Below are 24,102 nucleotides of genomic sequence, written 5' to 3'. Positions count from 1 at the left end.
CATAACCAGTTGTAATTCTGACTATCATATATTCAGAAGAAAGTTCTAAGTCAAGAATAAACACGAAACAAACTATGGAGTATGATAAGAGCTATGATAAGGAACATGGACCAGAATATATGACTAATGGACCCAATATCTTCTAGGAGCTAAAGAGTGGGTAAAAATAAACAAAGCATTAGAGGAGCATAAGAGAAGAGAGTGGTTCTGACCAAATGTAAAGGAACAGAATGTGTGGGAAGAGTTTAGAAAATTTCGTGTTGCTTCAGACCAGACTGGGAAATGCACAGTAGTGAAAGCAGAGGTAAACTTATTATCTCCTTGGACCTAAAGACATTCTTTCAATGGTAGATGTGAGTCACAGAGTCCATGGAGAAAAATTTTGAGACAAATGAATTTTTTGAGGCCCCTCAATTCATAGTGTATATGTAACCCTTACTCTTCTTACATAACAGGCAAGCTCTGACATTAAACTCTCTGAGATTCTTTGTTATATTCATGCATCCTTCAGCTCCAAGTGAGTAGGCCCCAACATACATCATTCACACATGAATGACCAAGAAAATCTTCCAAAATCATAGGTTAATTTTCTAAATATGAAAAATCCTGTGTCTTCCCTTGGTCCAAGAGATGTCCATAGTAATTGTCCTTCCTAAAACTCCTTATAAGGAAATCCTCATTGGCATCATTGGTTTTCTGGAATGTTCTAGCCAAGCTAACCTTCTCAGCTGAATGTTTCAGAGCTTACTGGCTGTTGGAGGAGAAGTCAATTCACAGTCTGACATTGGAGCATGGCTCAAAAATGAGCAGGTACTATGATATGCTTGTTTTTTTGTAATCTTCCCTGGGAAATGGATAGCCTGGACCAATTTTTTTGTGGGATCAAAGAAGAAATGTTGCTATGTGTGTGAGTCTGGATTGGATCATGATAAGACTAATTCATGTGCAAGTCAAAGTTCAATGACAGTTGCTATAAGGATCCAGTAAGTTAGTGTACGTGAAATACTTAAAACAGTGCTTGGCACACAGAATATGTGCAACATGGATTAGATGGAAAGAGTTTTATGTCTTGATGATGGCAACATGGCCAGACAAAAAGCCTTTGGTAGAAAGAGGCATATGGAGCAGAGGATAGAGCAAGAGTGAAACTTAGATTCCATGAGGGAGAAGCCACACCCAGACCTAACACTGTTTGAGTTTCCATTTCAAACCACATGTATTCCTTATATAGATGCAGTGTTTCTTAAGGTAACTTGGGAAAGATTCTGATCCTTCCAGCTAAATAAAGCCAACTAAAAAGCTCCCTGATTCAGAGAATGAATTATGCAATAGAAAGTACTGTTCTTAAAGCAATTTGTAGGTTTGGGGCACATGATGTCATATCAAAATAATGAGTTATCATTAAATCCTAAAGCACTTGTGCATTTTTGTTCAATTGCATGTTAATATAATAATTAATTTAATAACTTTGATGCCTTCCTCATTGCACAGATGAACTGATAAAATTTGGTCAATGGATTCTCACAACATCTGCTTATAAAATGTTGGAATAAAGACTTGGTGCCAGTGACTCATGTCTGCAATTCTAGCTGCTCAGAAGGCATAGATCAGGGGTATCATGGTCAGGCAGGCATGGGCAAAAAAAGCTCATGAGACCCCAACTCAAGAGAAAAAGTTAGAAATGGTGACATGCATCAGTCATCCCAGCTACTGTGAAAAACATAAATAGGAAGGAAAGTGGTCCAGGCCAGCCTGGGTATAAAGGGAGACCCTATCTCAAAAATAACTACAGCAAAGAAGGATGGAGGCATGGGTCAAGCAGTAGAGCACCTGCTTTATAAACAAGAAGCTCTGAGTTCAAACACCAGTACCCCCCACCCCAAATGTTGGGATAATGAACTAATTGAAAATTTTCCTCCCCCACCCAGACAAACCCCTTGATAGCTGTGTTCCAGGAAAGATGTATCTGATTATGTGTGGGTATAAGCAAGATCTTCATAATAGGTTAAATTATTTAAATTTCCAATGAAAAAGAAATAAAGTAAGCAGAAAAATCATAGCGATCCTAACTCTGTAGACTGCCTTGTTATGAATAGAGATAAAATATAGTTTTATTAAAACTGAATTAAGGAATATGTTCTCAGATTAGAGTCAAAATGAGGTGATGAAACAAGACAAGCCACTCACTTGGCATAGAAGGAGCAGGAGAGGAAGGAGAACCAGTCAATTAGAGATACAATTGGGGCATATATTTCAGTTAATAGCATCTGCTCCTGCCTACAAATCATGAATGATATTTTTGAGTACTGCAATCTGTCTTTTTGTATCTGAACTCTGCCTTATTTCTCAGTTTTATCTTCATTTAAATCACTATATTGTAGTTCACTTTAGACCATCACTTGAGAACATTCTTGTTTTCCAATTGCTAGTTGATAGTATCTGTAAATGGACTTACCTGTTGAAATGTTCAGGGTGGGTTTCTTATCACAGTACCTAGAGATGGACTTCCTTTACTCTGTTGTATAAATACTGGAACATTTTTACACTTTCTCTGGGGAGATTTTAGTTATCTGTGAAACTTCAACCTCTCATAACATTTTTCCACCATTGTTTGATCTACCCCCTCAATTATTGATTTACTTGTTTGTTTGAGCTTGAGTATTAAAAACAAATCCCAGACATCTCCTTCCATTTTCTAGCATCTCCTTCTGTTATCTTGTAGCTAACCCTGAGTTAACTTGACATAACATTAAATTTTGTATTTTTATTGAACTTCTCAAGATGTTTTTCTCAAACTAGAACAGGAAAGCAATGTAGTACAAAGAAAAGTACTCAAATTTAGATTCACAAAGACTCCATTCCAATTGGGATTCTGCCATTTTACATAAATTTTCCAAACCTCAGTTTCTAAAGCTAGAACATGCAGATAAACCTGGCTGGGTTACATTGAGAGCTACACATTCTTACCTTCTAATTTACATTTCCTTTTAATAACTTAATGTTTAAATGTAGGATCAAAGATTTTTACCTGCATGAATATATTTCAGCAGAACCAGAAGAACACACAAACACACACACACACACACACACACAAGGTTCTTGTGAAGATTAAGTAAGATAATGAATGTGAAATAGCTGACTGACAGCAGACCACAAATAATGGTTCCTATTATTAACTTGTGACCAGCTACCTGGCAAAAAGATCCTATATTAGAAAACCTGTTTCATTCTCCACAGAACTCAACCTCATGATTCACTCACAATCCAGAGAAGTTCAATGAATATTTGGGTCTTTGATTCACTGATATACCAGGTATAATAGTGTGTACTAATTATAAAAAAAGAAAAGAAAATTATTTTTTAAAAGAGATGCAATACAGAGAGTATGTTCCACAGTATCTGAAGAGAAGTTTAATATAATCTGGAGTTACAGGCAAAAGGACTAGAAAGGATGTGTCCTGAGACTCAGGTTCAAGTCCTTATTGTAGTCACATGCAAATGGGTTTGTGAAAGTGTCTTGGGCAATATAAAGGAATCTTAGAATTGTGACTAGCATAGGGTTGTAACTCTCCCATTTAACTTTCTCTAATCTTTTCCTAAAGGTTCTGGTAGAATCTATCAGGCAAATTAGTAGGGAAAATAGACAACCTCACCTGAGTGCTTATATTGTGGTAATCCTCAAACCTGTGAGTAATTTCCAAAGATATGTGTCATGCGGTACATTTAACTCTTGCATGAACATCTTAGAGAGAGTTGTAAGCCAGACCAAGGACTCAAAATATCTCTTAGTGTCAGTGTGTTTGCATGTATTGGTAAAGTCCTGGGGATGTTGACCACAGCCTCAAAGAGCCATGCTAACACAATTCTATATGCAAGAAAATGGAGCAGGTCTGACTTTCAGCAGCTCTCAGCACTTTATCTTTTCCCAGAACCCTAAACTTCTGTGCTGTTTCTCCAAGTGCTACCAGGAGGAGCCCTGGGTTTTCCTGGGGGATAGACTGCCAGAGTCACCAGACTAGTGACAAATTGCTGTTTGGTATTCTTAGCAAGTGTTAGTTGAGGTTGGCAAAAGCTCCCTCCCTACATCTGCTTTGTCACCTGTCAATATTTATTGGTTCTTTTTAGTGTCCAGATGTATTTAACTCTGTGTTTCCCCCATCTCCTCAGCCTCTCCTTGGAACAGGGTCATCGTCCAATTTTCTATTGAGAAATGGATGCCCTTCCAAAGCAGGGAAATTCAATGACAGTGATCACATTTTTCAAAAACGTGTGAGAGCCACTGCAGACTTGTTCATTGTAGACAAAATATTCAAAGGACAGAGAAGTGTATGGGCCTATCAGAAAATTATTCTCATCTGAAAGTCCATCTCAGGAGTTAAGTAGGTGGCAGCTCCACCTGAGACCTGCCTTCCCAGAGGGTTGCAGGACATATGGACAGTGTCCCTCTTCAGAGGGGTGGGGTAAGCACACAGGCACCGAAAGGAAAGGGGTTCGTGGAATGAACTTTCTGCTCATTTTAGAGTGTAGACAGAGATAGGAGTAGGTGCAAATGAATCAGTGAACTAATCCTGCATCTGCTAGCACAGAGAGTGTGTGGTTTTCTGACATGACTCACTGCACAGCTTCTCCTGCACTGTGACTAACTGTGCAGACAGGCTGGTTTCTAAGGAGACCACAAAGCACTGGGTGGCAGCAGCCTGTGTAGACACTGCTCACATGGTCATGGATTCTGGAGTCTATGTGACCCTCACACCTGGACTTGGAGACTGGGTGTCTGCTGAAAATGCCTCATTTCTTTAAAGTCATTAGCAAGAGATAAAGAAATGCTTCGTAAGATTATCCACAGACTGTCTCCCCTGCAAGTAATGAAGTCCTTTGTCCACAATAAGGAATTGTTGGGGACAACAGAGTTGGGCTGAACACCAGCCACATTTAGAGTGACTTGGGTGGACAAAGGAGGAACGCAGTAATGAAAACTAGAAAAATTGAGGCAATACTCCAAAAGAAAAAATGAGTTTGTCATGTAATCACATGATAATGGCTCATCTATATAGCTACTATAGTTTGGATTTTAAATGTTCCCAAATGGTCCATGGGTTAAAGATTCAGTCTCCAAAGTCTCTAGCTTGGTGATATTAGGAGGTAGTGGGAACTTCTAGGGGTGGGACCTAGGAGGGAAGGTTTTGGGTCATTGAGGGTGTACCCTCAAAGAGGATATGAGACCCTGATCTCTTTCTCTTTCTCTCTTTTGCTTCCCCAGTATAAAGTAAATGGTTAAGTCTTCCACATGCTCCTATTACGATGAGCCACCATGACACAGACTGAAATGAATGAGACCAATTGACCATGGACTGAAAACTACAAAACTGGGAGCAAAATAAACTTTCCTCTTTACAAGTTAATTGTCTCAGGTATTTTGTTACAGTAATAGAAAGGCAACAAGTAAAAGGTTAGACACTGAGACCAAAGATCTGTAAACCCAGCCCTTTCCTTCACAGAACTTGTGGATTTAGGGAGTGTGGAGGGGACAAGCTTCCCAGAGAACAGATCTTAGGCGCCTCATGGACAGTAGGGGAGTAGTTGCTATGGGCACAATGAGACACACTGACAATGCCTCTCCACTCTACCAGGCTACTCAGGATGCCAATTGGTCCCACCAAACAGCACAAAAGTCTATATCTAACTTGATTCATTGAATGAGGAAGCTTGAAAATAGCTACAATATAGTTTTCCTATAAAGAGATGCTACCAAAATATTCCAGAAGTTTCTTCTCTTATATAGTAAACTATTTCCCCTCAATACCTATTTGTACTTTTTTAATAGCTTCAAAACACTTTATCATTGACAATGGGAAAGAAAATATCAACTTAGCCAGTGTCAAAATTATCAAGTTCTGAACTAGGGGGTCTTTGCATTTTAATGAGATTTTATTAGGTATTTTGCTCCCTTAATTTTTTTATGCTACTGATGCTTTTCATCAAAAGGGCATGGAAACATTGTGAATTTTTAAAAGATAAGAAAATTCTAAGGAAATAATTTTCCATGTAGCCTTGTATTCAACAGACTTAGATCCTTGTAAAGGAAGTACATAATTCTACCATCAAAATCAACTTTTTACAGATTCATCATTTTTAAGAAAGTAACCTTATCACCTGAAAATGAATTTTCCAAAGAAAAAATTTCCTGGAGCCATTTTTTAAAAATTTTAACTTATTGCTAAAGTTCTGTAAATGAGTGTGTGAGGTACTACTTTCTTAAATTCATTCTTTTGCATTTTCTTAGAATGTTGAATTACTTCTTATTGAACAAGCCTATTATGTCTGCAAAGGATGTCATTATACCTGTAGGTCTGGGAGGGAGCAGAAACAGAATTGTAGGTCAGATTGTCAACTTCTCCTCTCCTTCTCCCCTCCTTGTTTTATTCCTCCTTTCCTTCCACCCTTTCTTGATTAATAAGCCCTTTTTTTTTTTTTTTTGCTATGGTGCTGGGGTTTGAACTTAGAACTTAGGACCTCATGAGAAAACATTCTACGATTTGAGTCATACCCCCCAGCCTTAGTAAGAATTTTAGAACTCCAGATTTGGTCATGCATTTAGTCTTCTATCTTTATTCCAGTTCTCTTTAGAAGATATGTACATGTATAGGATCCCAAGATTTTACCAGTCAGGGAAGAAAGAATAGGTCTTTATAAAAAGCAGGGATGGGGTGAAGCCTGGTGGTACACACCTATAATCCTAGCATTTGAGAGGTTCAACAGAATGATGAGTTCAAAGCTGTTCTGAGCTGTGTAGTAAATTTGAGACCACCTTGAACTACATTGTGAGTTCCTGTCTCAAAATGCAAAAAAAAAAAAAGAACAACAGCAAAAAAATAAAAACAAAGAAGGGGGGATAGGGAGAAGTGGAAAAAAAGAGATGTGTCTTATTCTTCATCTTTTTACAAATCACCAAATTAGGAGTGAGTGAATTAAATATTTATAAGACCCAAAGAGGTTGGATACCATTAGAATATGAGAGGTGGGCAGAAAAGAAGCAGATAAAACTGAAGTATTTGTCTTCAGCACACTTAGGCTGCAAAATTAAATTTCAGCTGACAATGTTTGGCAATAAATGTGGTTTTGCTAAGAAATGAAAAGAAGCAGGTTGGTGTTAAAAAAAAAGGAATAAAATTATTGGCCATTCCTAGAGCTTAGCTCCATGCTTTAGATATCAGGGGTAAAGGAAAGAGGACCATGCTTCACATTCATTTTTCATCCTCTTGCCCATTCAGAAGAATGGAAAGATGATGATATTGAGGGCCAAAGAGAAAATCTAGAACAAAGGCCATTTACTCTATTTTTGTTAGAAAGGTGAGGATAGAGAATGGATGATTTAAGAGGGTTCATGTGAAGATCAAGAAGATGTGATCTTGACTCTATTATGCTCCTGGCACTGTGCTGAGCAGACATTCTGTATCCCCAAAGAGCTAATGGCATCACTAGGTCAAAAGACATATAAATAACAAATGTAACTTGGAGTGTTATGGGAAGAGAAAGAAGACATATGTCCTTTTTAAGGAAACTGGGAAAGATTTCATGAAAGATTGACAGATTTTTCAGAATGGTTTTGAACTAGGCTTTGCAGTATGGGTAGTTTTATCAAAGACAGAAAAAGGTGAGATGGATGGAAGTCATCAGGGACTTTGATAATAGGCACAATTGTGAAAACAGTTTCTAGGAAACAATAGGTTGGGGTCATGTACAGTAATAGGTACTGGCATAGGTTGTGGTAGGAGGTTTCAACAAGGTGATAAGAGAAGAGGTTGAAAAATAGATGTCTTGAAGGGTATTGGCAATGGTCATTAGAGAGAGATATTGATTGTTTTCTTTGTGCTATAATAGCTCTATTTTAGATAGCCATTTACAGGAGTGCAGATGTTGATATGTGAGAGGACTCCCAATTCTTAAACTCTTCCTCCCTTGCAGAGTAGGTTCCTGAGAATCAGACTCTAAAGTGGAGATTTGCAGGCAGCAGATTTATCAGGGATTGCCCTTAGGATCCACACATGTGGATGTGTGGGCAGCAGGGTTAGGAAGAGGGAGAAATTGTCCTTAGATGGAAAAAAGCCTCAGGATATCGGAGAGGGAGCCCTACAGTGGGATGGTTGTGCAGAGCTGTATCAGATTGAGCCAATGGGGTCAGGCCTTATCTACCATTGGATGAAGAAGTGGACGTGGCCTTGGTCAGCTGACATCAGTCAGCAGGAAGCAGAACTTAGCTGAGAGCTATCAGTTGCCAATACTCTAGCAACTTGGGGAATGAGAGTTTCAGTTCAATTCCCACCTCCAGCCTTTTGAATCTCTAGAAATTGACCACTTGAAGATATAGGCACAAGTAACACTTTTCTGAGTAAGGCTCACTTGCTCAGGAAATATGAAGAAGAATTTTCAAATGGGATTACATCAAATTAAAAAGCTTCTGCACACCAAAGGAAACAATTACCATAATAATAATAATAATAAAGCCTATATAATGGGAGAAAATCTTTGCAAGTGCTCATTAGATAAAGGATTAATATCCAGAATCTATAAAGAATTTTAAAAATTAAGCATCAAAAGAACAATCGAATTAATAAAGGGGAAATGACTTGAATATACAGCTTGCAAAAGAAATACAAATGTCTAATAAATACATGAAAAAATGTTTAACACCCTTAACCATAAAGGAAATGCAAATGAAAACTGCACTAAGACTGGGTGCCAGTGGCTCATGCCAGTAATCCTATCTACTCAGAAGGCAGAGATCTGGAGGATTCAGTTCAAAACCAGTCTCAGGCATATGGTTCACAAGATCCTATTTCAAAAATACCCAATACAAAAAAAGGCTGGCGGAGTAGCTCAGGTGGTAGAACACCTGCCTAGCAAGTGTGAATTCAGACCCCAAGACCACAGGGGAAAAAAACATCTCAATCTAATCATAATGGCAGCCATCAAGAAAACAAACAGCAAATGCAGGTGAGGATGTGGGGCAAAAGGGACATTTATACACTGTTGATAGGAATATAAATGAGTCCAGCCACTATAGAAGTCAGTACAGAGGTTGCTCAAGAAATTAAAAATAGAACTACCATATAATCCTGCTATACCACTCTTCGGCATGTAGCCAAAGGAGTGAAAGTCAGCATAAAATAGCGATCCCTGCATAGCTACATTAATGGCATCACTATTCACAGTAGTCAAACTATGGGATCAGCCTATGTGCCCATGAACTGAGGAATGGATAAAGAAAATTTGGTAGAAATACACAATTATTATTTAGCCATAATGAATGATGAAATTATGTCATTTGTAGGAAAATGGGTGGAACTGAAAATCACCATGTTAAGTGAAATAAGCGAGACTGAGAAAGACAAATATCACATGTTCTCTCCCATATGCACAACTTAGACCTCTAAAAATGAATGACTCAAGTATAGTATAGAGACTGTGTGGAGGTGGGAACCAGTGGGAGTGGGTAGAGCAAAAGGAGAGAGTGATGGGTATGAGTGAAAATGATCAAAATATTTTATACACATGTATGCAAAAAGAGATAGGATAATGAAACCCATTAAAATATGCAGGTATGAAAATATCCCAATGAGCTTCCTTTGTAAAATTAAAGTATGCTAACAAAAATATTCAATGATAAAAAAATAGTAAAACAAAACAAAAATAGCTCCTTGTGATTTTGCCCCAGAAGGCAATGATTTGTAAATGTACCAGAGACTTAGGCATCAGACAGACCTGGCTGTATATGCCATGCAATAAATCTGCGACCTTAAGCCAGACATTTGCCAAAATGTGCTTGCAGGTTTGTGCTGGGAATTAAGTCCTACACTGTTCCTTGGCAAGGTCCCCCCAAAAGGAAATTAGTGCATTTTTGATCATGTCCAAACCTAGGAAATTTCCTTGGCTTGCTGCTTTCCTTTATATCCCACATCTTCTTACATTCGCTTTGTCAATATTCCTGTCAGTTCTTCCTTGAAGACTTCATCTATGTCCAGAGTACATTAGGCCTAGCCTACCCCCTCATCTGTTGGTGAGATTGTTGCAAGAGGCTCTTGAACTGTCTCCCTGCTTCCACACTTGCTTATTTGCCATCTCTTCTCTCTATAGCAGCCTATCAATGCCTTGACCCTAGTGAGAACTCATTATACATGAAATATATAAATGAATAACCTTGGAAGATAGTGATCTTTTCAGCCATGGAGAGATCAATTTGATCATGAAATGAAGAATGCATTGGTTCCTGGGTGAGCTAAGAAGAAGAGGAAAAATAAATTTGGATATTGAGGTATTTTTTAAAGGGTAAGTCCAATAAATGACAACCCATCCTGTTGTGGTTTGGATATTTAATATTCCCTAAAATCCCATATGCTAAAGACTTGGTTGCCAGCCTGTGGCACTATTGAGAAGTGATGGAAGATGGAAACTTTAGAGGGTGGGGCCCAGTAGGAGGAATGTCAATGGAGGTGTGCCCTTGAAGGGGATATTAGGCCTCCTCTCTCTCTCTCTCTCTCTCTTCCCCACTCCTTGTCTCTCTCTTTCTCTCTCTCTCTCTTTCCTTCCTGGCCATCATGAGGCATGTTAGTCTTCCTCTAACATGTGTTTCCATGGCCATAATATATTGTGCCTCCACAGGCCCAAAGCAACCATGGACTGAAGCTTCTGAAACCATGAACTGAAATAAATCTTTCCTTCAAGTTGATCATTTCAGACATTTTGTCACAGAGATAGAAAGCTAATACACATGCCAATCATATGTCAAAGATTTTGGTTAATTCTTTAATTAATGAGGGAAACAATAAGAAGTTAAACTTTGTTCAAAGGTGAATTCAAAGTAAGTAGATAAGAAATGAATAATGCAGAAATTAATTAATAAATAATTGCTAAATTGCCTTTTTGGTAGAGGAAACTGGAAATCAATTACATTTCCACCACATGAAATTTATTTGCAAATCTATGGACAAGAATTATCTCTATTGCTTTTGGCTATCTATAACTCAAAGATATACAATTATTCAAATGCAATGAAAGTCACAGATGTCCTGCAGAAACAGTTAAACTGGAAGGACGTGCTTATAGAATACCTAGTTTTCCACTGAAGAGACCCAATAATATTTCTGGATCACTTCAAGCCATTTTTCACAGGGAAAAAGAAGGAAGTGAGAAAAAAAAGACAAAAGGGAAATTTCCTAGATGGTGCTGGTTTATGCCTGTTTTCCTGAAGTACTTATTAATAAGCAAGTGTTTTACTCTCAAAAATGTCCTGATATAAGAGATAAGGTATATGGCATTGTACTCGGGATTTACTGGAATTTCATTATTTTTTACTTAAAATGAGTTTAAATGGACAATAAAAGAATTTAATAGAGAGAACTACACTCTGAAGAATTAACAATTGAATTAGTACCTTACATCTAAGTGATTAAGACTGTGGCAGAAAATCAGCAGTGTGAATTTTGAAATGGGCAGAGCAAGGAACAGCCAATGCTACTATCTGGGCTGCCCCCTACACATGACCCTCCCCCATGCATTTGGATGGATTTATTCAGTCTCTGATTCCACGGGTCATAGCACCTTCTTAAAGCAAGTGATGGGCCAAATGCTTGGACAATTTCACTTTCTATACCAGAGGGCAGGTTGTATTTCTGGCAATGCTCCAGAGGAAAAACCCACAATAATAGTTGTGACTGTATGGAAAAGGGAGTTCCCGCACAAAAGGAGGAAAGGGTAGGTTAACGAGAATATACTGTAGCTACTATATTCTGTATTCACTTCTCAAACTAGATAAGTTGAATGGGTATTTAAACTACTGAATTTGCTTTAGATTTTGTTTTTTAAAACTCTGATCTCACTTTGTATTTCCACACACTGTGACAATTTTAAAGCCATGACTCTCTTTCCTTTCTTGTTCCTTTGGTTTGCACTTTAAAGGGGTTTTCACCCCTGTGCCCTCTGCCTTCCCCTTTGTGGCATCATGCTGGAAAGCAGGCAGTTTAATCACACTCCAAGAATTTTTAAGAAAGCTTACAACATAGAAAATGCTTTTCTATAAATCTTAGAGGATTTTCTTGCTTTTTTTTTCTTTTTCAAAGCAAAAAGTCACATTGTGAACCATAAACAGAACTCATTCCCAAAGGGATTAAGGCTAAATTTAGGACTATTTATGAAATGTCTGCAAATGGAGCCACATTTGAATCTTTTCTGTGAACAATAGTATGAATAAATGTAAACATAGCTGTAAAAGCTTTGCCAATCATAGGCTCTAACCAGAGCCTCTCTTATTCTGAAGAGCAAATGAGGACTGTGTAAAAGATGTCAGATCATGTGACATAGAAAGTTGGAGTGGACGTCCTAAAGTAAGTCACAGAATTGTAGGCCTCAACTATCACAGTATTCTGGCCAAGTTTCTGATTTGTACGTGGTGAGGCTCTTCCTTAGAAATATTTTTGAATCACTGACATTTACAAAACAAGTCATTTGCCACAGAGGGCAGGTCCCCGAAGTACGTTGTTGAATGCAAAAAGAAAACAACGCATGCAGCGCCAACTCAGGCATACCAAACTTGTCTTCTCAAATTGGAAGGATCGTGCCACAAGCACTTTGCAGAAACATTCTCTGAATAGTAATAATTATGACTAACATTTGCTTGCCCTTTATGGTTTACAAAGTGCTTCTAACTCAAGAAGTCATTTCAGAAGCTCTTAAGGTAGACCTTGTGGAGGGGGAGGATATGGCTCTATACACTATCATTTCAACCATCATTTTTTCTGGCTTTTGCTCTAGTGAATTCCTGCAGATGTGCTTCTCCAGGAAAGGATTATAAACTGTGTTTGCTACAATACTTCAGAATGCCTCCCTTTACACAAATACTCATTGAGTCATGTACTATATTAGAACCAGTTTCAAAAGTAACAGCTAATTAAATTTGAAGATACTTTTATAAATCATAAAATAGCTACTCATATACATTTCATTTTGGTCTCACATTCAGATAAGTGCTAAGATCAGTCAGACTTTCAAGCAAACATTCAGATGTATCCCTATCTGAATATTCTGAAAACCAGGGTAAATCATTTCTATTTTCAGAGAATATATAAGTGCCTGTTCTGTCAATGTGTCCCATTTTTAGAAGATACACAGATGAATAAAGTCTGTGTCTTCTAAAACTTATACTTTGTTAGAGAAGAAAAGACGTTCACGCAATTCTTATAATGCAAAATGTCAAAAGTCTAGAAAGATGATAAATTAGAATCTATTTCTAAATAAAGAGAATTAGAGCTACTCTCAAAGTCAGGTTTGAACTAGGCTTTGAATGTGTGGACTTTGTAAGGATGGATGAGGAAAGGTATTCTAAGTAGTAGAAATGCATGAAAGATGGGAAAGCATGAGCTGTGTGGGGGAAGTTATCCATTATCATGGGATCACAAACAGATCATGAAAGAGAACTTCATAAGTGACTAACATGCTTGTGCATATTCTAAGTAAAATAATAATCTCAAATAAAATTGGAATTTTAATGTACACCATGTGTTGACATGGAATCATAGTGACATATACAAATATATATTTAGCTCTGAGTCTGTAATTATGTACACTCAAAACTGATTCACACACCTATTTTGTAGTTATTATTTTCCTCTTTTATTGTAAAGAAACAAAAAGTTTTCTTATTATAGAAGTAATGCAATTTCTTAAATTATTAAGCAAAATGGATAAAATAAGCAACTAAAATCTAACACCCAAAATGATTGCCATGCATTTAATGTATATTCTAGTTCTATCATCCACTGGATATATGCATATGTTTTAATGTGTTAGAAATATTTTCTCTCCCATTGTACATCTCCACAAGTTTTTCTTAAGCTACATAATCTTCCATTATATACAAGCACCATGACTTACATAACCAGCTTCTTATTGTTAGGCATCTTGGGGATATATGGCTTTCTTCTTAAAAATAGAGCATTATAATCCTGTCTAGAAGTGGGATACCGATTTCATAGTATGTACGTGTGTGCAAGCATGTGCGTGTATGGTCTTATTCAATTCCAGAAATGTGTCCCTTTCTTGACTCCTACCTGCAGCAAAGCTATATTACTTCTCAAAGAAAATGATACAATCTCTCAGGAAGATGGGGTAGTCAGAAACATGGTACATCTTTGACATTTAGGCAGAAACATTAAATCACTAAGACTCGTGTGTAGGGAGTCCTCCAGCTGATATATCTTCCACCCATAGAACCCCTCCTTTATCCATGAATAAGCATCAATTGCTATTCTTTGCATGGCGGATTCTTCTCCATTACCATCTTAGCCTTGAAAACACTTCTATCTACTCCTAATATAAGCCATCTGAAAAGCTAAGGTTTGCTGCTATTTTTCATTATCTTGAGGCCGATCACAGAGGCATACTGTGGCAATCACAGATACTAACCAGGCTGGAAGCAAGGGCAATTTCATTACAAGTGCGCACTTGCATTTTATGCCCCTTAATCACTGTTACTGCTCCTCCAAGCAGCACATGTTCCCAGCTTGGATTTTGACAATGCTTTCTTTGTCAGAGGAATGTTACAATGAGGACAAGAGACGCATTTATTGCCAGGAACAGTTCCCTGGGCACCTGACGCAGAAGCAATTTAAAAAGCCTCTGTGTGCATTTACACATGCGCCATTGGCACACTCGGTCTTACTCAAAGAGCAATGTTAATGCGGGTCACGGTTGTATCTGGCTCAGTGGTTTTAGGTTTTCATCGCCTCTGGATGTTTAATGAGGTTCCCCTTGTGCCCACTGCTTCACAAAATCTGCCTGGCTATGTTAAGGCCCAGGATACAGTGGAAAAGTCCCATGACCTGAACAGCAGCTCTATTTGAGATGTCTGAAAGGGCCACTTGCTACACTGTGCTTCTCCTCAAAGCTTCTGTTAGCCTGGAGTCAGGATTATTGAGCAAGGACCATAAATTAAATTAAATGACATGCAGGAAATGTCTAACCTGTCAGAAATATAATCAAATATAAATTCCTGAACTAGAGTGATAAAGAAATTAATTCCATGGCTAGTGATTGATTAAATGCAACTTCAACATATTTTCCTGATATCCAGCTCCACAGTATAATATTTACAGAGAATTCTTACCCAAAGTTGACTCTAAATGAATACTAGGCCAACTATTATGACATTCTTTAAAACCATGTTAGCCTAATAATTCTTTAAGTGGGAGGCTTTTCTGTGGCAAGTGTTGACAGATGGAGAAATGTAGAGCTTCTACTTAAGGGAGACGACCCACGCTGGGTAAAAATGCATAAAACAATGATCCCACAATTCTTATGAGCAGGGGTTTTGTGCAAAATATTCCACAACAAACACAGCAGGCATTAGCCATCTACAATATACAATGGCCTAGTTAGAATGGATGTCAGCTGAGAGAATTGGTGCTTGGGTTGACATATTGTGACTGGATATCAGTCTTGTTTGTAGATAAGTGTGCAGACACCGAAAGCAACGTTCACTAATAAACAGCTGCCGTATGCTAGGTACTTATGCGAGGCATTGGGACTGCACAACAGACATAGACAACTATAATAGCATTACGCAGTGTAGTAGAGGTAGGAATAGGAATAATAATAATAGAGCTATCATTTATTGAAAATTTACTAGCATTAGACACTACTCAGAGCATTTCATTGCCACATCCCAACAATCTACAAAACAGGCCTTATCATCAGATTACATGGATGAAGTGATTGATGCTCTGAGATTTTAAATAATGTGCCCAAATCATGTAAGTGGTAATCATCACATTTGGAATCCAAAGTGTTCTTTCTCTACTTGTCCAATATTTGCTTTGTTGCATCTGCTTGTAAAATCACATTGGTTTTGGCACCATCTTTAGCAGACCACTTATTCTCTTCAGTCTCACTATCCTTACCATCCAATTAGGATAATAATGTCTTCCCAAACTATGGCATAGATTTCTTGAAAGAGGAAATGAGGCAATGTACATGAAAGCACTATTCAGTGAGATTCTCTAGGGTAAGCGCTGTGCCTGCATGTCTTCATGTTCAATGCAATGCTCTGCACATAATAAGTATTCACTAAGTTTTAAATGCATGCCTGAGGGTCCCAGAACCTGTTCATTGTTGGTAAAGCATGAACCCTTCCTTTGAGGGATTTGTAACTTAGTTGGTTGGATAAGACATATATTAACTACAGAATTACCTTCCATAGTAGCATCTGTAAAGCTCTAAACAAGTGATACAGTTCTCAACTAGAAGAGAGTCCCTGAAGGAAGAGGTCCAGGCATTTAAGAAAGAAGTCTCAGGCAGAACTTGTCTTTGTCCTTAAGGGGCAGGTAGACCAAAGCTGTGGATATATGAAAAGGAAGAAAGAGCATTTCAGGAGGGGGAAATGTACATCCAAAGACATGAGAGTGGAAAATTGAAATTTTTTGGAAATTGGTAAACAAATCCCTTTGAATAGGTTAAAACAGTTATTTTTCACAGCATAAAATGGCAGGAAGGGTAAACCTTGGAGAATGAGGCAGACAGTATCACTCAAAGCAAATACAGCCTAGTTACCAAACTTGATGCCTCCAGGAATACCATAAAAAGATATCAAATAATTCCTTTTATTCTTTTCTCAGAATAATACTTTTTGATGTGAAAGCACTTAAAACTACTGAACTGTACATTTGAAAGTGGTTAAGATAGTTACAAAAGCAAAACAAACAAAAAATCCTACTATACTCTTTAGAGAAATGGCTAGTCTGGATTAAGTATCCCAAGCCTTATAATTTTTTTAAAATTACAACCCTTATACTTCATTTTAGTTGTTTGTATCATTCCCTATCTCTTGTGTTAGCTTATAATTTTTCTTATTGCTTTGTATCTCCAGGATTTAGTGCCTGGCATACGGCATATACTCAACACATTTTGAATGAATTCTGGGAGCAAAGACTTGAAATTAGTTTCATTGGTTCAAAACCTTAAAACCTCCCTTAACAGTAATGAGAATGAAGCTTTAATCAACTTTCAAGTTCACATTACTGAAGATCTACCCCACAGTCACTGGGTATAAAATGGTTAACAGCAAAGCCCAAGGCCCTTGTAGGCACTGAGACCTTTTGATCATACATAGTTAATAACTTCTGTGCAAATAAAGCTTTTTTCCCAAGTAAATTAATCTTTAAATTGTTCTCCTCTAAGCAAGAAGTCAGGGAGACCCACAGAATTTTACTTAGCATAAAGAATACACAGATTAAGGCTAGCAGAGAAAAATAGACAAAAAGACTTACCTAAGTAAAAGGCAACAGGTACCTTGAATGTTTTTGTGTTAATCTACCTAGCAGCCAGTTAGAAAGGAGAGGAAAAACAAGCTTGAAACACAGAAATGTAATATACAAAGATACTGACCTTAAAGAGAAGATGGATAGCTTTCTATTTTGCATGTTAGTCCTGCTGTGTAAGAAGGAGAATATTTTGAAGCAGACCAGCTACAGATACGGAAGTAAACAGATTCAGAACCACCAAGAGAATCCCAAGTGATTGGAATTATCAGCTAGGATTGGCCAACGGTTTTAGCAATTTTTAAGAGAGGAAGATTGGAGTGAACATTAAAGCTATGCATGAGAATCTGCACACAAACATTGCTCCCATTTGTGTTGTCAATCTGTGCAGTTTATTCATTCTTCAAGCATAAATTCAGCAAATTCTTCTGTGATCTTTATCAAGACTGAGTTAAAATAATACATTCAGGGATTATTAGATTGGTCTTGGGGGGAAGGGCTGACTTTTTACTCTGCACCTTATTTTCTGTTCTGTCCTTAACATTGCTTTGAAATAGCCTTGAAGTCACACAGCATTAGTCAGTAAGCAAACTGATCAGTGATTTGAAAGTTCTTTGAAGAAATATTTCTGAGGTAAAGCCTGTTTGAGCTGGATTGAGAATTACCTGTGAGGCCTGAGGTGTTGACTGAGCTATTTCCCTGCAACAGGAAACTACTTGCAGCAGAAATGGTGGCAAAAAGAACTGGCTCTACCTCTCTATTCTGGACCTGGTGACAGAGATTTTGGATTTATATTTCAGTGTGCATGGCACTGGGAGGGTGTGTATTGCCTGCTGTCCCTGAAGGTAACCAACTGCTCATTCACTTAGGTTTAATACCTTTGACCAAGATGGTCTAAATTCCCTTGTGTTTGGTGCTAGAATGACACTAATGTACAGGATAGATTTGGTCTCTTCCTTATGACTGGACAGCACTACAATGGGAAATAGTCACAATTAAACATGAGTAAAAATAAATGGTATACATTTTGTTAAAATAGTGCTTTGGAAAACATGGCAAGAAAATCATGTATTAGGGCTTAGGGAAAGGAAAATAGGGATCAGGAAATTATTATTATTATTTTTACAGGACTAGGATTTGAACTCAGAGACTTGTGCTTGCTAGGCAAGTACTCTACTACTTGAGCTAACTCCCTAACCCTTTTTGCTTTAGGTGTTTTTCAAATAGAGTGTTGTGTTTGTGCCTGGACTGCAATCCTCCTGCTTATACTTCTCTAGTAGTTAGAATTGAGCAAGAACCACTATACCTGATGGAAAATTTTTTGTAGGACCACCAAGGCAATGTTTGAAATAATTCACTGAAGTTGTTGCAAGAAAAAGGAGAGAAAACTAAAAGCCAAGTGTATAATTTTTATGAATTCTAAGAATCAATTTCAACCTATGTATTTTCATAAAGCCACGGAGCTATAATCTCATTATTGCCATCAAACAAAAACTTGGCCAAGAGCTCTCTATATATCAACATTACCTTCAATTAATAATCTAGTCAGTAGATTATGAAAGCACTCAGAAAGACAATCATAGAAATCAGAGTGAAGTCACAGAGCCAACTCACTGATTCAACAAATGTTTAATGGGGTCCAACTCCATTTTTAGTACTGACCATGAAGCAGAGAACAAAACAATGACCCTGCTTTCATGTGCTTTTTGTCCAGTAGGAAGAGATAGAAAATAAGTATGTGTCAACTGGTGATACTGACTACAGACAAAAATAAAACAGACAGTAGAGCAGAGTGAAAGGGAAGAGATGTAGAGGTTGGGGTCATCACAAAAGGCTTGGCATTTGACAAGTTCAAATTTCTTTTTCATTTAAGTGCTGAATTACCAGTGTGGGCACTTGAGAGAGAAACTGAGGAAATGATACATGCAGAGAGCCTGAAGATAAACAGCAAGGAGGACATTGTAACTGGTGCAGTGAGAGTGAGGCAGAGAAGCGTAGAACTTGAATCCAGAGCACCCAGAGATGAGGCCCAAGACAAGACCACACAGGCTCCATCTAGAGGGCTCTGTTAAGTATGTGACATGGGAGGACATCAAGGATGTGAGCATATTAAAGTTGGATGAATCTTTGTGGCTGCTGTGTATTCCATGGAGAGGTGGGGAGCAATGGCAGAGAACTGTTAAGAGACTGCCACAGTTGTCCACAGTCATGTCATGGCAGCTTGCTGGTGGCCAAGGTGCTGAAAGATGGCTGGATTCTTGCAAATGTAGAGCCTTAAGATTTAGAGTTAAATTGGAAATAAGTTGAAGGAAAGAGAAGAGTCTACAGCATCACAAAAGCTTTAGGAATTACTGAGATGGGAAGTTACTGTGTCAGACATTATAAAGGATTTTTAGTCCATGTGGTACACATCACCAAAGCATTCGCAGAACAGGTGACAGTTTGATTGGTTCTATTACCATTAGTCTACTATAAGTTTGGGCCATTAAGCAGTTGAGAGAAATTGTGATGTTTGGGTTTTCTATTTGGTTTTTCTGTGTAAGGAGGCAGAGAGACACATGTTTCAGAATCATCTGTCGTGTAGTAGGCACTCAGTTTACTTTACATTTACTGAAATATGGAGAAATGAAGGAAGGACCAAATGAATACACATGATCTTCCTTGCTGAGATTTGGCATCCTTCCCAGCCCCAGTGGATTCTATTCATTCCTATTTCCATTCTATTATCTCTTTCCTTTCTGTCAAAGCAACTGCTCTAGGATTTAGTAAACTCTCAAAGAGATCATACCACATGTCCAACTTCCATTATTTTGACAAGATGATACACAGAAGGGAGAGAAAAAGACAAGGCAGACATAAATAATGAGGAAAAGAGAGCTTCAGAGATGGGTCTTACCCTGCTGAATGTCTGTAGATTCAATGGGGCCTGACCTGGTCTAAGAAGATAGAGAAAACAGATGTTTCTGAACCAAGCTAGACCCATCTGATGGTGTGTGGTGCAAACTGAAGAGTCAGACTCAAAAGTAAGCAGTGAAAAAGAACTTCAGTCTGACTCCTCAGAGTGTGTGATCCCATCTTGTTTGGGATTTATCCTCAATTAAACCCGAAGATTAGCTCCTCAGAGGGCATCACCAGAAACTGTCATTTCCAAAGACCCACAACCTGCACTGCTGTCCAGCTTCCAGACTTCTCATTTGTCCCAACATAGATCACCAAGCTATTGGACAAATCTAAACTTATGTGAAAATTTCAGCTACATGTAGGATTATAGTCTACAATATAGTCTCAGCTATATATAAGACTGTAGATTTTGACTATAGTGCAGAATCCTCCATACTCACAGTGAAACGAAGGACAGATATTAAAAAGAAAATACATTCTATCATTCTGCTTTCCTCCCCTCCTCCCTAGTCCCCTAGAATAGTCCCACTATTACAAACATGTGTTTTATATATGCATATATATGTATGTATGTATATGTGTATAATCATGTTTGTGTTTGTGTACATGATTATCTTTTGGATATATCTTCCATATGTGAGAGAAAAGATGCAAACTTTGACTTTCTGAACCTGGTTTACTTTGCTTAACATGATGATGACCTCCAGTTCCATCCATTCACATAATTTCATCCTTCTTTATGACTGAATAATATTTCACTGTATATAATAATAGAGGAGGTTAATTTGATTAAAGTACAATGTGCTCATGGTTGAAAGACTATGGTGAACCCCTTTGAACAATGAATGTATACTTAAAATAAATGAAGGACAGGAATGTAAAACAGGTCCTGTTAGAGAGCTGGTACTAGTGGGAGGGGAGAGGATGAATAGAGAAGGTGAAGGAGAGTGAATATGATCTTTATATATATGCTTTATATACATGTATGAAAATAGAATTTTGAAAGTAAAGGGGGAGGAGGAGGATGGAGAATGATGGAGGGGGTGAACCTAATCAATGTACATTTTAAGCATATATGGAGATGTCACAATGAAACTCCCTTGTACAACTAATACATGCTATAAAAATGCTTAGAAGAAAAAGAAAATAGTTCTGAGATCCCTGGTCAGAATTTACAGCTACATAAGATACCAAGTCTAAACTGAACCTAAAGTAGTTTGTTCACCATTTTCCTAATCTTTGGCAATTATCATATTTATTTGCTTACTTGTGTTTCCCACACACCCCCAAAGAAAGTAACTCAGAGGAAGATAAGCACCATGTGATTCGCATTCATCCTGGACCCACCAGGGCCTGGTATATGACAGACACTCAATAAAAATATTTGTCTATTGAATGAATGTGTCATTCACTCATGAACAAAGGTTTTGACCAAACCTGAAGATGACCTTGTAGATATATGGGAGATGACAATGCTACTATGTTTAGCATTACCTGTTTAAGATTTACACCATACTTCCAGAAGGACTTGAGTTCTTTTAGAGATAAAAATGTACCATAATTCCACAACATATTTGTTTGCAACATGTAATCTAGTGTATAAAGATAAATACTCTCAGACATTGTTTTATGAATCTATTACTAGGTTTTTATTGGGAATACATGCCAATTTGTATATGCTATCTCATAATTCATCTTCCAGCCTATGTCATTCAGAGGAAAAGATATTTATGTGAATTGCAGTAGCTTCATCTTTTCAACATAAAATCCATGTGACATGTTCATTAGTATGTTGAAGACTTTGTGACAAGAGTGCTGTCCTCATGAATTTTTATCTCAGTGTATTTCTATAGTGTATCTGTTGAATTTAGAGCAGGCATAACTTGTTTAAATCCAAGGTTTCTTAACAGGCATTTGGCAAACATTAGATTTAATATGTTGACTATGATATTGCTTTGGACTTTCATGATCAATATTTAACATTCATTGGGTATTCTGAGGGCAGTGTTAATGTTACAGGAGAATAAACCACCTTTCCAGGAAGACTGGAAGCTTCTTATACAATCTGTTGACCTTTTCTTCAGGTATAATAAACAATTTTAAATGAATGAAAACCAAAATCTGGATTATCAAATTTATGTTCCGTATAACGTTTGTTGGTAGGTATTGCAAATCAGAACTTAGACAGACAGCTATTTTTTGCAGCATTTGCAGTTGACCTTTGTCTTATCTATTTTGTGCTGTCATAATAGAATACCACAGGAGAGAAATTTATTTCTCATAGTTCTAGAGTCTGAAAAGTCCAAAATCAAGGCACCAACAAGTTTGGTGTCTGATGACACCTAATCTCCACTTTTAAAATGGTACCTTGGACACTGCACCCTTCAAAGTCCCTTTGGTTTATAGCTGCATTGGTGGCCAAGGCCTGGCCTCTTAATCTCATGATTGGCTCTCAGAACAAGTCAATCAGCAACTACAGAGTCCCTGTACGCTATTGCTCTTGAGAAAGGCCCTGACCATCACTGTCTATTCCTCACCTCTTTAAGCCAAGCTGCTTTTCCTGGAGGTTCTTGCACAGGGGATCTATGGAGGGATACCTAGATAGTCTCTGCCAACTGCTCTCCTCATCTTTCCTTCTTTCACTTGTTTATCTTAAAGGCACTTAAATGGAAGAGTCATAATCTATAATTTTATATCTACCTTTTTTTTTTACAGGCATGTATCATTTTGTGAGATTTAAATAGCTGGCATATTTTGTTCCTGGAATGTGTCCTAATTAAACCTTTCTCCTATTGTTAGCTGTTGAGCTGTTGAGGTTGTTTCCCTGGCCTTATCTTTTTAATATGAAATCCTTGCTGCTGAAAAAAAAAATATATATATCCTGCTATTATGAGCATTTTTTTTTGTACCCATCTTTTTAAAAAGTTTCAACTTTTTTTCTAAGATAGTTTCTTAGAATGTTAGTTGCTGGATACAAAGGTACAAATTTTCTGAGCTACTTGATAAATTCTGGGCTAATTCCTTTTCAGAAATGTGATTTCCTGCCAGTATCACTACCTCCCTCACCATGTCCTTGACAATATTGAGTGTTACCTTATAGAAATTTTTGTGGTTTGAATTAATAAAAAAATTTTATTGCAAATTAATGCAAATTGAGCAATGATTTCCATTTCACAAGTAATGAGTTATATATATTTAGAGAAATTTGTAATCTTTTACACCTGTGTACTAAAACCAGGAAGTCACTTCTGAGTTGTTGACCTTTCTGCGGTCTTCTTGTCCCATTAAGTTCTCTGATACTTAAAGGCTCAGGTCACTTTCAGTCTTAATTGTATTTTATTATTCTCCATTGTTGCAGAATGTTTCAGTCAATTTAACCAGAAGGGTCTCTCTTCACCTTTTCTTCATTGGTTCATTTCCAGTTATAACAATGACAGATTTCCTGAGATGTTATATTAACTTTATTATTATTACAATGATTATTTTTACTCAAATGAAAGAAAGAATAAGAATGAGGTTTTAGGTTGTGATTCACTGTGGACATATACATTCCTCTTCCTACAAGTGAGCAGTGGTTGGGCAGAAGCTAAAGATCAGAAATTCTCAGATTTAGCGACAACTGTTTGCATTCTGCTTTGTGTCAGAGAATAAATAGAAGATACTGGTACACCAAGTGTCTAACATTTGTTTAGGAGTTTTCTGTTGGTTATTGTTCAGAAATAAGTCTTTAGCACTCAGTTTTTTCTCTTTTCCCTTCATTGGAATGCTGGGTTCTGAGAAGGATACTCAGGATTGGGCAAGGTGGTACCATGGGTAGTTTACCCCTGAGATGCCAGCAACAGAGGCATTGGTAGGGAGATCACCAGTCTTAGGCAGCCAGACACTATTGAAAAAT

The sequence above is a fragment of the Castor canadensis genome, chromosome 10, assembly GCF_047511655.1.
Source record: "Castor canadensis chromosome 10, mCasCan1.hap1v2, whole genome shotgun sequence".
Classification (NCBI taxonomy): Eukaryota; Metazoa; Chordata; class Mammalia; order Rodentia; family Castoridae; genus Castor; species Castor canadensis.
This window is presented reverse-complemented; position numbering follows the sequence as displayed.